Here is a 15,896-nt window from a genome sequence, read left to right on the forward strand (position 1 = left end):
TGGATTTTAGAAAGCAACAGTACACCTCTAATAGACTACATGAAGGTGCTACATGAAGGTGACAGCTAAAAATATTGGGGGATGAAAGAATGATGTAAGAGTAGAGCTGTGTACTTTCCAAAACATTAGTCTTTACACTTCACAGATATCTTTATACTGGCTATGATTTGATATAAAAACATGCCTCTGAGTCCAACATGAACAGCTGTTATTTCTGCTCACACATCTCGACTCATCTGGTTTTCTCACTAGACTTCGGGACAGTTAAGTTCTTGGGACAGTTCCATGTGCATGTTCAGTCCATTAACACTTCAATACTCCTCCCCCTGCACCATCGCCATCCGCTCTCCTGTCCCACACCTCCCAGGTAGAGACGGCCTCAGTCTGCGGTCGCTATGGAAACATACCTGAGAGTGTCATGTCCCCTAAGACAGGCCTCTCCATCAGGTAACTTGTTCTGAAAACACACTTTATAGCCCCGAACATTTATAGACATGGTTGAGGTCAGGCTTTCAGTGGGGTCATGGTAACGAAGGTCCTCTAAACTGTCATATATTAATCCCAGATGATCACGATGAATTATGGATAATTCATCCCACAGGCATTCCTGAACTAAAGTACAAAATTGTTCTCCTGTTACAATGCTGTAAAAATCTTTTTTTTTTTATAAAGAACGATGAGGTTTAATTTCAGACTCACACTCATGTAAAATTGATACAGTTTAACTGAAATATTACATAAGTTATTCTTTGTAGTCTCTAACTCTTTAATGTCATCAGTGAGAATGGGCTCATTTGTATTTGTGAATTACAGCCCTATGAATTATGAGACAATATTTCTTAAAGCATTAAGAACTGAAATTACATTCAGAATCTATTTGTTCTGACTTGTGGAATAGTTTAGACATTTAACAATCATAAAAAGTAGATGTCAGACTGCATTCATTCTTCACAAAACATACAAATAAAACTGTAGAGCAAAAAATATACAAATGCAAAAGCATATTGTGGACGAGGGATCTGTTGTTTTGGTATCCTTTTTTAAAAAATTTGAAGCCACAGCCTCGTGATCGGCAGTGTGAGGGGAGAATTACAAGAAGCAAATGCCAGGTAGCAGAAAAAAACACCATCACATGTGAACAACCAAACAACAAGCCCAGCAAAGACATGTTTGTACAGACTGTAATTTTCGTTCTGTCAAAAAAGAGTGAATCGGCTCTTCAGGTCTGCCTGAGACTTGAAGTTGACTGTCAGGGGAGGTCACGGTGAAAACAGATGACAGAAGGTGCTGACTGGCTACAATTCATCACAAATGCGTTACACACTCTGTGGGATTTTCATGTAGATATGGTAGTTTGATACAGAAGAGAAGATGGCAGATTGCCGGTCCTGCACAGCGTGACATGCGATACGATTACGCAATCATTGTTGCTGCAGAGTCTGAATGCACCTTTAAGGCAGGTGATGGCAGGAAGGCCTCTGGTCTTAAAGGTTCACTGGAAGGTTACGTCACGGACCATCGTAGATGTGCATCAAACAACGTCAATGAGAAACAATGTCAAAACTGAACCTGATCGACCTTCGAGTGTAGCAGTGCATCATAAAATCCCAGAGAACACAACACAGTCGAGGTAGTGTTTCATCACAGCTCGGCATTGGCTTTAATGCAATGTGAGTAAGAAGTCTAAGGATGGAGTGTGCTGCCGTACAGACTGTAAGCTGAGCAACTTTTCAGCAAACTTTACTGTTACAGATCTAATTTAAAATCAATTAAGTTATTTTTTTCATCTAGAAAAGAAATACACATTAACCTTTAATGCCAAAACCAAAATTTGATTGATGGAGATCAAATCTATTCAAACGCTTTACTCTAGTTGTCCTTGTATCGCCATTATAGACTTCTTTGCAAAGCTGCCATAGATTTTCTTGTCTGCTGAAAGGATGTAAAAATACATTGCCCATAAATATTTCATTGTTAAAAGGCTAATAGACAAGTTACGTTGGATAAATAATGAAAATAACACAATGTACATAAGTGATGGTCTAAAGGCTGAGCCGTGTATTCAAACCGCTGTAAACAGGGTAATAAGGATGAATAATATCATCAGTTCACAGTAAGAGTTTATCCCATTAGGATTTGCAGGCAACTGATTGTTAGTCTGTACGGAGCACTTATATCTGTGGACATCTTATTTTTCAAGGGCCTCCGTCTTTGTTGAAGTAACTGCTGTCATTAAGACCGAGAGGCTCCTGCTCTGTGTATCCTTGAGTATAATAAGAAACAGAGGATGGACTCGGAGAACTACTGTTTGGTGCGTGTTCGTGATTCGTCACACGCAAAAAAACACACACACCGTAAACGTCTCCTGGGGTTCGTGCATCTCTGTAGTTTTACCACCCAGACAGCAGCTTTTGAGCTGGTGGGGAAATGAGAGAGAGGAAAGAGGAGGAGGAGGAGGAAGAGGGAGGAATGAAGAAGGGAACGCATTCATCTTCTCCTCAAATGGAGATGTCGTAACAAAGAGAGTAGCGCACCCATCCCAGGGATTTTCAGGCATTTGGACAGAGAGAAGTGGGTTGTCCACTCCTTCAGTGTGTCCAGCCCAGAGTCCCTGAACGTAGCGTGTGCTACATACTGTATACGTGAGCTCATTGGACGGTGCAGCTTTTGGATGCCTCTGCTGAAAAACATGCTGCTTTTCGAGATGGCAGAAAACATAATTGGATGCGACTACATATGAGGCAAATTGAGATGGATCGGGATGCGGATCGATATCAGTAAGTGACTGTGCTGCGCCGTGCCACACGATGGACCCGCAGTGTCTCCCCCCTCTTCTTCCACTTCGATGTCCAGCTCTCGTTCCCATCACAACATCAGAAACCCACTACTGGGTGTCTGTACGGGCTCATTAGTGGCTGATAGAGAGGGTGGGGTGGGGGGGAGAGGTGGAGGGGGCAGAAGCCATTACAGGAACCCACCTGCCTTCTACCTATCACATTACTCTGCCCCCTGCTTCTCGCCCAATCATACTCACTCTATACCAGCCCTTGATACCATCCACTTAAAAGCCCTCTCACTCTCTATCAGAAATCCACCACAATGAGATTAAAGTGAGGGAGGCGGACCTGACGCCAGCGCCGAGGAGATAGGAGATGGGGGTGAAGAGGAGAGGATGTGGTGTCCAGGGATGTTGGATTCAGAGGAAGGGGAGAAGGAGGGCGAGGGGGGCGGGGGGCAGCACAGTCCGACCATTTTTTGAGTGGCGAGTAATACAATGGCCTTGGGTAGGCATCCCCGTCATCTACAATGAGGGTGTGGGCGGTGACACCAGTGGCAGAGAGGAGGAATGATGGCGAAAACAAGCGAGACAGAAGGGTGATTCAACGGGTGGTAAATGAAATCTTTATGAGGCCGTGATGCGCCGTGGAGGCTCCCTTAAAGACGTGTGATGTCCGTTCATAACTTTATATGAACGAATCCGCCCCGAGGGGCTTCGCAGCTCACTGAGGAATGTGTGAGTGCGATGAGCGGTTTGGTAAACAAGTTCAGGGTTAAAAACTGGACAGTGGTCGAGCATGTGGAGCACACATTTCTCCAGCTGACCGTGAAATGGTCATTAATGGAGAACACAGCCGACATCCCACGGCTCGATATGGACGTCTGACAGCCCCAAGAAAAGGGACTGTATTTCATTTTTACAAACAAACCCAATCCTGTTTGAATTAGCAATGATGTCTTAAACAAGTGGTGATGAAGGCAAATCCATCACGCATTTTTCATATCGGACACGAATTGAGAAAATTGGCCGTGATGGTGTAATCAAAAACATCGGAAAGCAAGATAAGTAAATGAAACATCATACGGTCGACATGTGATTAGGATAAACAAAACAGCTGATGACAGTTGACGGGGTACAAAAGGTAAGATTAAATCAACATGCCATTTGTTTTCTCCTCATCCTGTCAGTAAAGAATCCAACAGTCAAACTCAGGAGAGAAAAAAAATGTAAAAAAGCATCTTGTTTCCAATCGTTCCTCCTGGGAAAGAAAATCAATGCCAAACCAGCATTGTTCTTAATCCTCAACAAGAACATTGTTCAGATGGAAACACAGATATGGTTTCACAAACTAATAAGAACACCCACCCCCCCCACACACACACACACACACACACACACACACACACACACACGGTACCACAAAGCCTTTAGTGTCTCGTCCCTCATCTCTATCTCTGCTGCAGCATCTGACGCTCGGTGGCTTTAACATGTTAGAACACGTTATTTAGAGCAGCTGCTAACTATTTTACAAACCTCTTTAAAGAGGCCTGGGATCCTCTGCGGCTAAGAAATGGAAACTGTTCAGAAGCGGTGAGTAGATGCTGTCGATCCATATGTTCACTTCCGTCTCATTCTGATATAAAAAACAGGCATTAAGGTGTGTTTACGATGCATTTTTCAGTGTAATAATGAAATACTGTTAGTTACATCTTGTATTGATCTTATTGGTCATAAAGGACTTTTGTTACACTGAAACTCTACTCGTTGTTTATCCTTTATCATATTTGTATTCTGTTTTTGCTCCGTCTTCTTTCTAATTGGTGCATCCAGTGCTGTTGTAACGATCCCACATTAGAAGATTAAATGGCACAAGACGACGTTTCCCTTTGGCAGCCTGAATGGTAGAAAGGAAGCAACTGTGACTTTAACATTTTTTTTAAAGTTGAAAGGTTTGACTTCTCTCCCAGAAATCATTTGATGTCACACGCCGAAAGCAAATGAAAGCTGTTTTTCAGCTTGAAAACGCAGCACTAAAAAGCACATCGGCTTCAGATGAAAAAGCGTCATCGTCACAGTTGAATCCAAAGACATCCAAGTCACCAACAGTGTACGACTGAATCTCTGTCTTCTGCTTTGTTTTGCACAAATGGTATTAAATGACATCTCGTTTGTACGTTCCACTTTTATGCAGAAAAAAAAGACTTTCTGAAAGTGAGTCTCGAGACAAAGATCTTACAGCTATTTTAAGACAATCTTATGTTGTGTAAATTGTCCACAACACGGCCCACGCTGCACTACAATCACACCTGATATCAAAGTAGATAAAAGAAGTAAATGTAGGTAGTTGTCATGATTGAGTCCTATTATGCTGGAGACCAAGTAAATTACTCTGACAGGTCTAATTTAAGGTGCAACACTGCATCCCGTCTCTCCCATTATCCTGATATTAAAGTCGGGGTCGTGCGCTCGCGTCCTTTCATCCTTGACCACAGGACCGTTGCTGTCGGAGCTGAGAGGAACAATAACAGAAGAGCCCAGAGATAAAGCAGACAAATTTTCACGGCAGCCCAGGTTGGCTGTGATGGACAGTGCCAGGGTGCCGGCGGTGGCAGCGCCACACTGTGATGAATGGGTCCTGCGGTGCGTCGTGACTCACTCCACCTAAGGCGGGCGGCGGGCACCGGGCACCGTGCCCACCCCCCTCCCCCGCCCCAACTCCTCCACTCTCGGGTGCTCTTCCTCCCGTTCCCCCTCTCCTGCAGCAGATGAGTCAGAGAGGCTGTTACAGTATGAGATGGAAGCAAGGAGCAAGGAGAGGGAATTAATAAAATAAAAGACTGAGAAGCCTGCCATTAGGGGCCCTCCCCTGCACGCACTGCTGGCACACTTGATTTAATTTAGGGTTTTTAATCTAAGAAAGGGAGCTATGCTTTTATATCTCTTTTTCTCTTCTTGGCAGGCAGCATTTCCAGCTTTCCAGGGAGCTCTAATTGTTTTAAGCGCTTCCTGGGCAGATGTCAGCCGTGACGGCCTCGCTTTAGGAGAGAGGAAGGGTAGTGATGGGCTGTTCTCCTCCAGCGAAGGGAAAGGGAGCCCAAGGTGTGTCAGAAAGTGTTAGAAACCATGCGCGATGTGAAGTATTAAGGGGGAACTGTAATGTCTAACACCTGACAGCTATTGAAACCAGACCAGCATTGGCCGAGTTGTCAGTACATTTGCGACACTGGCACATGTCCACTCGGGCATCAAAGAGCGTGACCAGATTGCGGTTTTATTTCACGACCTTCATCTGTGTTGGATTCTTCGTTACTGAACAGGTGTTCGTTTTCGGGCCGCGGAGGTCGCGATTGAGGAATTTCTCATTTCGCTGGTGTTGACTGAATGACAGAGTTGTCCTCTCGCTGACACACGGAGGACCAGTTCAACTCACTCTAATAACATCCATTGTTGTTTCGAGGGATATCCATCAGGGGCAACAGTGGAATCGGCGAGTGATTACGTTCACATCCACCGATCATCACGAGCGCTTTGTGTAAACAGAAATGTATAAATAAAAGGACTAAAGGAAAAGATTTTGAAGAAGTTTAATCACCACCTCAAACACTGCAGCGAGGGCGGGTCATATTAGGTTGCATGCAAATCCCTCTTTCAACTGTCTTCATACACACAATGACTCTTCAGTTTATTAAGGACATCTGTACAGTCTGATGCAATGCAGCACGATGTTGGAAGATGTTTCTGATGTTCTGCCCGCTCACATTTACATGAGAGACAGAATAGGTTTTATTGCAGGGTTGATCTACTGGGTTGCATTTCACTGGAAGGTAATGAACCCGTACATCAATGCATCCAATAACTGTTTGTTGTCACGTCTCTGTTGGTTAGTTTCAAACTGGTTCAACAGGTTTTATGCAGATTATTGTTGTAATTTCCAACGTCCTTCTTCACATAATGAATAACTGCAGTTTTTTTATGGTTTTTAGTTAGATATTTTTACCTTTTTATTTTACTTTTAAAATTTATGATCTCGATATACTGATTGCAGAACTTTTTTTCCCTCGCTGACATGCACACTAACTCGTCCCCCTCCTCTCGTGTCATATCATCTTTTTTTTAAATCATCCAATACAACTGTCCTGTTTCATCTCTTACGTCTCATTTCTCATCTTGTTCATTGTGTCTCGTATTATGTGTTACATGTCTAATAGATATACAGTCTTATCTCCTCCACTTTTAACTTCATCTTTTCTCTAATCCAGCACATCTAATAGTGCATCTCATCTCTATTCTCTAATTGATCAGCTCCCATGTCTAAATGAGAAGCTATGACTCGGATGCCTACAGAGTTCTTGGGGAGGACACCGATGACACACGATGGCCGGCTGGCAGCTTCGGCAGCACTAATGAGAGGCTCCTTGTAAAGCCCTTTGAGCAGCTAACGTGAAAAGGCGCAATATAAAAGCAGAGCATTTAGGCTTTATTCAGACTGAAGGTAAATCGGATTTATTTCTTAACTCAGATCTGAGGATAGAGTCTTGTTCTCTTATTTGCAAGTGAGTAGATGTGATTTAAATCTATCTGCAAGGGCTTCTGGGGTAACAACATACGCGTAGCGACACTAGTGACGCAGCTTCCAGCAGGAAAGCAAAGTGCCAGCAGATCTACTGTTGTTCTTCATAGCACCAAAATCTCGTCTCTCGGCTAGCGCCGTTAGATCCTGCTCACTCTGTGACTCTGAAAAAGACGTCAACGCGTGTGTCGAGCAAGAAATCCGATCTGAGCCAGAAGAACGTCCGGACCGTAGAAACATCTGGAGAAATCTGAGTGGAATCACATTTCAAACCAACTCCAAATGTGATTAAAAATATGGATGTGACAAAAAACTTTGGTCTGGCGGTCCGAACGAGGCCTACGTCTCATATCCCCATTTTATTGCTCATGTATTATTCAACCTCATCTCCTAATTCTGATCTCAAATCTTGTGTCTCATCTTATATATAATTTATGTGTCGACTCATACATCACATTTGTCTAATCACATCATCTATAGTCTCAAACTGTACGATTCCAAACGCCCATCGTTCATTCCCACCCCAGTCATCATTTTTTAAAGTAAAGTGTTCCAGTCATAAAAGTGCACTTGATTTAACAGCGCTTTAATTCCCTCATTTACAGCCTGTAGCTCAGTTAGTCACCTCACGAGCAGCGGAAGGTCTCACTGAAGTTGACAGGCTGACGTGGATAAAGTTAGCTTTCTCATTTTAAAAAGAATCCAGGCAAGACTTGCTAAAGTTGCAGTAATGAGCAATCCATTACGTTCGGTCAGCTCATTAGAGTCGAGCTAACTCCGACGGGACCTCGGCTTTCATCTGGATGTTTGTTTAGAGTGGAGTCAGTGTCAGGGGAGAAGGAGTGTTACTGCATGGGCAGCAATGGTGGTAATTGAGAGCGCGTTTGTGTGTGTGTGTCTGCGTGTGTGACTGTTGATGTGTGTGTCTGTTGATGTGTGTGTGTGCGTGTGTGTGTGTGTGTTGATGTGTATGTGTGTGCGTGTGTGTCTGCGTGTTCTTGCTCATGTGCACGACTGATGGAGAGAATTACTCTATGAGCAATAAAGAGAATGACAAAGTGTGAGTCTCTGTGAGTGTGTGTTTATTTTCCAGGATGTTTGATCCATCATGTTCAATTGAAACCTGCAGACCAGCACCCTTCATTCTCCAACACCAAGAAAAAAGAAACCTTGAAAAACTAGAAAAAATCTTTCCACTTCCTCGGGGCCTTCACTTTCTCCGCTGACCCACGTCGAAGCGGACCAGGCCCTGATTTTGAACCCGCTTCCTCCCCTCACAGCAGCAACAGACCCACACGCCCTAAATCACAACCCCCCCTGCCCTTGACAGTGTGCGATGGTGCTGAAAACATCTTTCCCAGCTTGTGATTGTGATGGATTAGTCCGCAGATAAATCAGATGACAAAATAAAGAAAGATGTCTGGAAATAAAAAATGGTGGCAGAACAAAAACGTGTGGAAATAGAAAGGGGGTGTGAGCTTCAAGAGCTGAACCAAAATCCCTGATGAGATGAAGTGGTTTCTTCACCGGGAAAAAAATATAAAAATCACAGACTCGCTATAAATTACCTGCAAAGTCTCAACCCAATCTTTAAAATGACCACCTCCTCCTACACTTCATGCAGCTGCTAATTCCGGATGCTCATAATAATCATAAAAATGACACATAAATCCAGGTCAAAGGTCAACATTACATCATCACAGTTGTGCAGGGATTCATTGGCTGTTTGGCCTTTTGTCCATAAATACAGTCAGAGACCGACAGTGTGTACAGTCCTGTGCAGCGTGGAGATTTGGGGACTGCGAGTCAACATCAGCGCCTCATTTGACAGATTTTCTTTCATTGTTCCCAACTCAAACATAATAAATAATAATAATAGGTTACACATCCTCCTACTTGTGTGACATTATGATTGAGAGCAATCATTCACTTTCTGTTTTCTGTTAGTCCAGCAGTCGATGCGTGACTTTTTCTACATGAGATGTGAAAGATGAAGAGATGTGTGTGTGTGTGTGTGTGTGTGTGTGTGTGTGCAAGCATTCCAGAAGATATTACTGAAAGCGTTGTAAGACTGTCATTAGAGTGAGTGGGAGCAGCAGGGGTGCTGATTGGATAAGGCGATGCAGAGAATTGAAGCGGGCTGTTTCTTTAGGGATCAATTCATTCCCTCCTCGTCCCCGACCGGGCACGAAACACATGGAACTGATAAAAAAATGAAAAAAACAGAGTCATGCGGTATCGCTGAACAAAATACATGGACTGCATGCAGGGGGAGACGCGGAAAAAGAGAGAGATCACGGGTGAAAAGAAAGAAGCCTATTAGAGTGGGCCCAGAATGAATCGTCTTTCACCGATATCTCACAGCAACAACCGAGTCTATTCTCCTTATCTACCGCCGGAGAGAGAACGAAGGAGTTTGTGTGTGTGTGTGTGTGTGTGTGTGTGTGTGTGTGTGTGTGTGTGTGGGGGGGGGGGGGGGGGGGGGGGGGGGGGGTCGGTGACAGCATGAGCCTCCAGTAAAGTCAGCCAGTAATGTATTGCCTTTAACACAAAGTCAGGCAATGAAATATGAAATGGATCCCTCAAGAAAGACGTTGTATTCAGGACAATAAAAAAAAAGAAAAGGGGATGATTAAAAAGGTGCCATAATAAAACTAAAAGCACCATGTACTTCAAGCATTATATAGGATTTTTCAAGCAAAAACACGCTACTAATAAAAATTGTGTAGGCTCAGGACTTCACAGAAAAGCTGCCGTGCATTTTCCCCTTTCGCCTCTTGTCCTTACAACCGTGGCAGAACGTGTAAATATAAAAAGCCTTTCCGTGCTCCATATGGCAAACAGTTCAAGCCGAGTGTGTTTGCAGAGTCTAATCAGACTGATGTGTAGTTTATCTTTCTCTGTTTAGACAGGTTTTTGTCAAGAAAACAAAAAAGGGTGTCCTAATGCTGTCGGGGAGAGAACAGACATAAACTTTACTTTCACGGGGAGTTGTTGGTACCGCCCGCCTGACAGGACGGAGGCATCCATCAAATACACCTCCCACGCCAATTTGCGACAATGCTCTCAGCTTCTCCGGAATCACATTCATATGTGGAGGAGCAGAAGGTGTAGATGGGAACAGAGCTGTAACACTTTATGGATGACTGATGTGAACCCTCCTCCCCGGTGCAGAGACAGCTACCGGTCCGGGCCGACAGCTGCTAGTTAACACGGGTATCGTTTCTCAGAGGCTGAGCTCAGATCAAACGCGGAGCAGGTGAATAGGGAGCGCCTCCCTGCCATCACATCGTATTGTGCGGCCGACAAAAGGACCACACTTAAAGAAACAAAGGCCTGGAGGTCATGGAAAGCACAAACATCATCTTTACGCTGAGTAGATGCAAAAAAAAAAAAAAAAAGGACTTTCTGGACAAATATTAAAATATATATCTAACTATGTGAGAAAAAACACTTTCTTACTTTTGCTGATAGCCATGCAAAAGTTTGGCGTTATCTGACTCGCAATACAATGGAGGTGAATTTTCAAACACGCTAAATCAACTTAGCATGAACCAGGTTTCTCAGGAGTATCTAAAGACATTGGTTTCATTGGCACTATTTTTCACTGCAATTTCAAAGTATATTCCCAGTTGTGGAACACTTTGAGCACCAAGGAAAAGCGGAAAAATATGTTTTTTTTATGTGGGATAACTGATCCTTTAAAATATATTTCAACGCCAGTCTAAACTACTTTTCACAAACTGTTAAATACGATTTTCACATCATGTGGCAGTAGGAGAGTTGCAGCCTTCTGGATGTTGTCGGCTAACCGGTCTGCCTTTCTACTCTCTTGTGCCTGGCATTCAAATGTTCAGCATTAAGTGTGTGTTCAGGAGAAGATGCTGTTTGCATGACAGAGAGGAAGAAAAAAAGGTAATGAAGCTCACGGGCGACTCTGTGACTATTAGTGAGGGGCAGTGAGGATGATGAGTTGGTACATGCTTCAATCTATCGCCCAGCTGCAAGTTGGCTTCTACTGCTGGAGCAGATCTCAATCGATGGCAGCACCCTGGATTAAATTACAAATTGAGTTTAGCAGGGCTGCTTTTCCCCTCTTTATTTCTGTCCCCCAATGAGGCTCCACTGCAGGCTATTTACAGTGCCCTCTTCCTGGGTAAGTTAATAATGCGAGTCCAGCCTGGACGCAGCTCCGCACACACTGAATCATTTGGGCTGGAATTGCTCCGACACACCCAATCAATCCTGAAGTGGGACGGGGTCATCCCCAGAGCAGCCCCACCCCTGCACCTCATGGTCTCTCACACCAGTCAATACGGGGCATTATTCTGATAATAATTGCATTTGATTTTTCACAGCTCGCAGCACCCCCTCCCTCCCCATCCCCCCATTGCCTTATTGACCATGCTCGTTGACTTTTTATTAATGGATTTCAGTCTGTTGCACTTATGGTCAAAGGCACTGAACTCTCCCCAATCAAAACGTCTAATGATTAGGAAAATGAGGGGTAGTGAACCTGGGGGGGGAATTGAACTCAGCCGGAGTTCAATAATACACACAAGCTAAGCCTGCAGGTGAGCCAGCACAGGCTGCTCCGGGATCTGGAGTCAACAAACCATACATCAGCGTCACGTTTCACACTGCATCTCCATTGTTTTCTTGGCAGTCGTATTTAAATACAATAGGATGCGTCTGCAGCAGCACAGATTTCCAGACTGTGTTGGTGAAAAATACTGTAGATGTCACAGATTTGAGGTGCAGAAGGGGGTCACGTTCCCCGTGGACATGGTGAGCAGAGTGCTTACTGTCATACTGTCAGCTGCATCAGATGTAATAACAAAACCATGCTTCATTGCGCACTATGAATCTGATATTAAAGAAGTTCTTATTTTAAAACGTGCTGATAGCTGCATGCAGGTTTGGCTAATAGCTATGCGATGTGTATTCAGGCTGAGTGGGTGAGGTCCTGGGTGAGGTCCTGGGTGAGGTCCTGGGTGAGGTCCTGGGTGAGGTCCCGCGGCTCACTGGAGACTCCACACTGCAGCTGTTTATGGGCTCCACCGCAGGAGTCTAATGAGGGAGATGCAGTCAGGGTAATTACGCTAAGGTTGTGTTTCCCCACCATCGCAGCTAAAGGTAGAGAAGCAGTGAGGGAGCGCCGGTGGGAGTGGAGGTCAGGCATGAGTTGGTGGTGTTTTGGCAGACGAGTGTGAAAAAAAAACAAAAACAAAAAAAACAGTTAGTCGAGGCAGCCAATTTAACAACCTTTTTCTTCACAATGCCTCAACCGCAGCCGACCCACAGGTTCCATGACTTAACCACGTTGCACCCTTTTTCTTCCGCTCCTCTGCCGACACCCACGCTGCCTCCCAGACAGGCCTGGAAATCACATGACAAGACAGGACCCTGTCACACTCCCCCAGACTCTCAGGGGGCTGAAACCACATCAGCTCGCCGCAGAGTGGTGGTGAGCGTCACTGTGATCACAAACACAAAGTGATGAAAAGACGCCATGACAGCGTGAGAGAGAGAGAAGCAGCATGAAGAGATCAGTTTGTCCGAGAAATCTGGACTGCGGCTTCTCTGTGTGCGGGAAACAGAAGGGGATTTTTGCCGTGATGAACAAGTGCAGAGAAGCCTCCGAGTGTTGTGGTCGTCCTCTGTAGATTACAGAACTGTCTGTGTGTTACTGTATGGAAGACACAGAAATGTTCGGAGGTCATGAACTTCTTCAGGGCGCTATTTGTTCTCCACTGAAGTCAAAAAGGGACATTTTCAGACCAGTTGTCTTGGTACATCAAAAATATAATGTCTAAAACTCTTGTACTTATCGGTCAATGTCTAAAAAGCCTGTTCTCATTTCAAAAGTGTCAAATAAAAGCTTGCCTTTGCCCCCGTTGTTCCCAAAAGTCTGAATACATACAACTTCTATTTTTTAGCTCCGGTGCCAACTCAACTGGTATTTAAAAAAAACAAATACAACAAAAAAAACTTCAATTTCTGTTATAATTCAGTTTTGTTTTATTGTCATGTTTCTGTAACTATCCTGCCAGTTTATAGTCATAATTGCGGTTTCATCCAAACTTGTTTTTACAGTTTTGGCCGTAATTTCTGTTGGTAATAAAACCATTGTACTCCACAAGGAATCAACATTGCTAAAACTAAGTGAAAGTTAAACAATCTGACTTGTAATGAAACCCAGAAGTTAATAAAACTTAACTAGAAGAAGAACTGAAAGTGAACAGAGCAAATGTTGCACAATCTGTCCATTGTAATCATTCATCACAGTTTACAGACCAACTTCCTCATTTCTCACACGTTTTCTTCTGCACTAATATTATTGTTCAGCAGTAACGTTTTAGGTGTGCTCACTTTCAAGCTTCATAAAGTGGTTTAGTTCATCAGTTAAAACTGTTTGGAGGTCTGATTGCTCCTGTTTTTTTGCTCTGTCAACTTGGTTGTAGCAATGTCACAGAATCTCAGCAATTACTTTGATAAGTGTCACATTATTATAACAGAGAAAATAAGGTCAAATTTACAAAAACAATACCCAAGTTAAAATAAACAGGTTTTAATTGTAAGGAACTTTAGTTTTGAAAAGTTAAATATAAATAAAAATCTATATTTAACCATAGAAAATGATTAAAGCATTTGTTACAGCCACAGACCTGCACTTCATTAAGCAGTGTATTCTGAATCGGTCAAATAAAGTGGGAGCTGTGCTGTGAGCTATAAATCTTTCAACGTGAACTGTAAATTTTAAACCATCTCCTACAAACTGCTCCTCATGTGGAGCAGTGAACTGAGGGGGCGGCAGGGACGACGGGACGATCTGCGAGCGGCGGCGGGGGGATGGTGGTGGGTGGGAGGGGGGGGAGGGGGTGGAGGGGCGACCCACCGTCTCATCAGCTCGACCGCAATCTGCAGTGTTGTCAGAGAACATAAAGACGAGTCAAAGGTCAAATGTGGACACATTATGAGAGCAGCCCTTAAATCAATAAGCTCCTCTGCTATCACATACTTTGATGTTTATCTTAGAAAGTCACCATGGAAACCAATAAACACACCGCTCTGCGTAATTGCATGAGAACACTCAGGGAAAGTCTGCTGATGACAGATTATTGAGAGGGAGGGGGGGGGGGGGGGACAGGGGAGGTGGAGGCAGACAAATTGAGCAGCAATTACAGTAATCATCATTAGAGATTTTTTTTCAGTTTCTTCTGACTGTGATTGACTAAACCTTCCTATTTACTCAGACTAGGACCAGGTGACACGGACATATCCGGCAGCCGCCTCCAGGGGAAAAGAAGAGGGGTTTTTGAAGACATGATCGCAACATCCCATTTTCTATTCTTGTCAGAGAGCATCAGAAGAGCACAATGAAGACATGATCATACCTGATCCACAGCTATAATCATCCCTTTATGGGTTTTGTGAGTGGAGATGGTGGCAGACGCAGGGATGAGTCACTGCCTGCACTCTCTGAGAAGGAAAGAAGAAGTGAAGAGGGAGCTGCAGACAGAAGCTGGGGTTTCCACCTTTGTATTTTCATGCACATTTATAGTGTGCTGAATGAGATAAGCTTAATGGGAACAGAACATTTGAAATAACATCTTATAAACATTAAAAAGAAATGTAAATGACTCAGACATTTAAAAAAAAAAAAATTTTCATTGTCGAGGAAATTACAAGTAAATAATGTACAATGAAAGCTTGAGCACAATCAGTCCAAGAAATTGCTTTGTTGATGGAAATCAGCTCAAAAATTGGCTTCGAACCACAAGCAATTGGCATGCAGTCGATAAGATACCAGATCACGGTGAGAAATGATATCTGTTGTTGCGCTTAAAATGATCTCGACTATCAGATGGAGAGCTCGTCTCACATCACTGCATCGTCGCTGTGATCGCACACGGGGTCAGGGACAGGAACTAGGGGTAATTTACCGTGCGGAAATCAACAATCAATCATGTTGCCATGGCGACATCTAAATGCTGCATGCATTTGTCAGTCATTTCTATATTTAAAGGGTAGGTTTACTATTTTCAGAAAAAGAGAGCGAGTGGTGGCTCTGACTCAATCTAACAACGATACTACGTCCCGCCCACCGATAGGATAGCTGTAACCTGACTGCACCACAGGCCTGTCAATCAAACAGATACACCCCCAAAAACAGGTCTTCTTGAAGCTTATTTTCAAATTAATTACGGGGATATTTCTGGGTGGACCGCCAGAAAACGAATAAGGAGTGACTTTAGCTAACAACACCGAGATAACTCGGACTGAATTTCAAGCGAGAAGTTGAATTGGAGCCGACCTCTAGTGGCACTCAGTGGTATTGCAGCTGAAGCCACTTCCACATCAGTCTCATTTTTCAGTCCCAGAAGCTACGAACACTTTTATAAACAGTCTGTGCCATAAACTTACCTTATTACTTTTAGCCGGCTCTGTTAGCTAAACAGTAACAAGGGTATTGACCACAGTTACAAAGTTTGAACTTGTCCTTTAAAGAGATTAAGCGCACTGATCGAAGCACACTCGGCTGTT

This window comes from Embiotoca jacksoni, unplaced genomic scaffold, assembly GCF_022577435.1.
Source record: "Embiotoca jacksoni isolate LCO1_2020_lvr unplaced genomic scaffold, fEmbJac1.0.p SCAF_34, whole genome shotgun sequence".
Taxonomy (NCBI): domain Eukaryota; kingdom Metazoa; phylum Chordata; class Actinopteri; family Embiotocidae; genus Embiotoca; species Embiotoca jacksoni.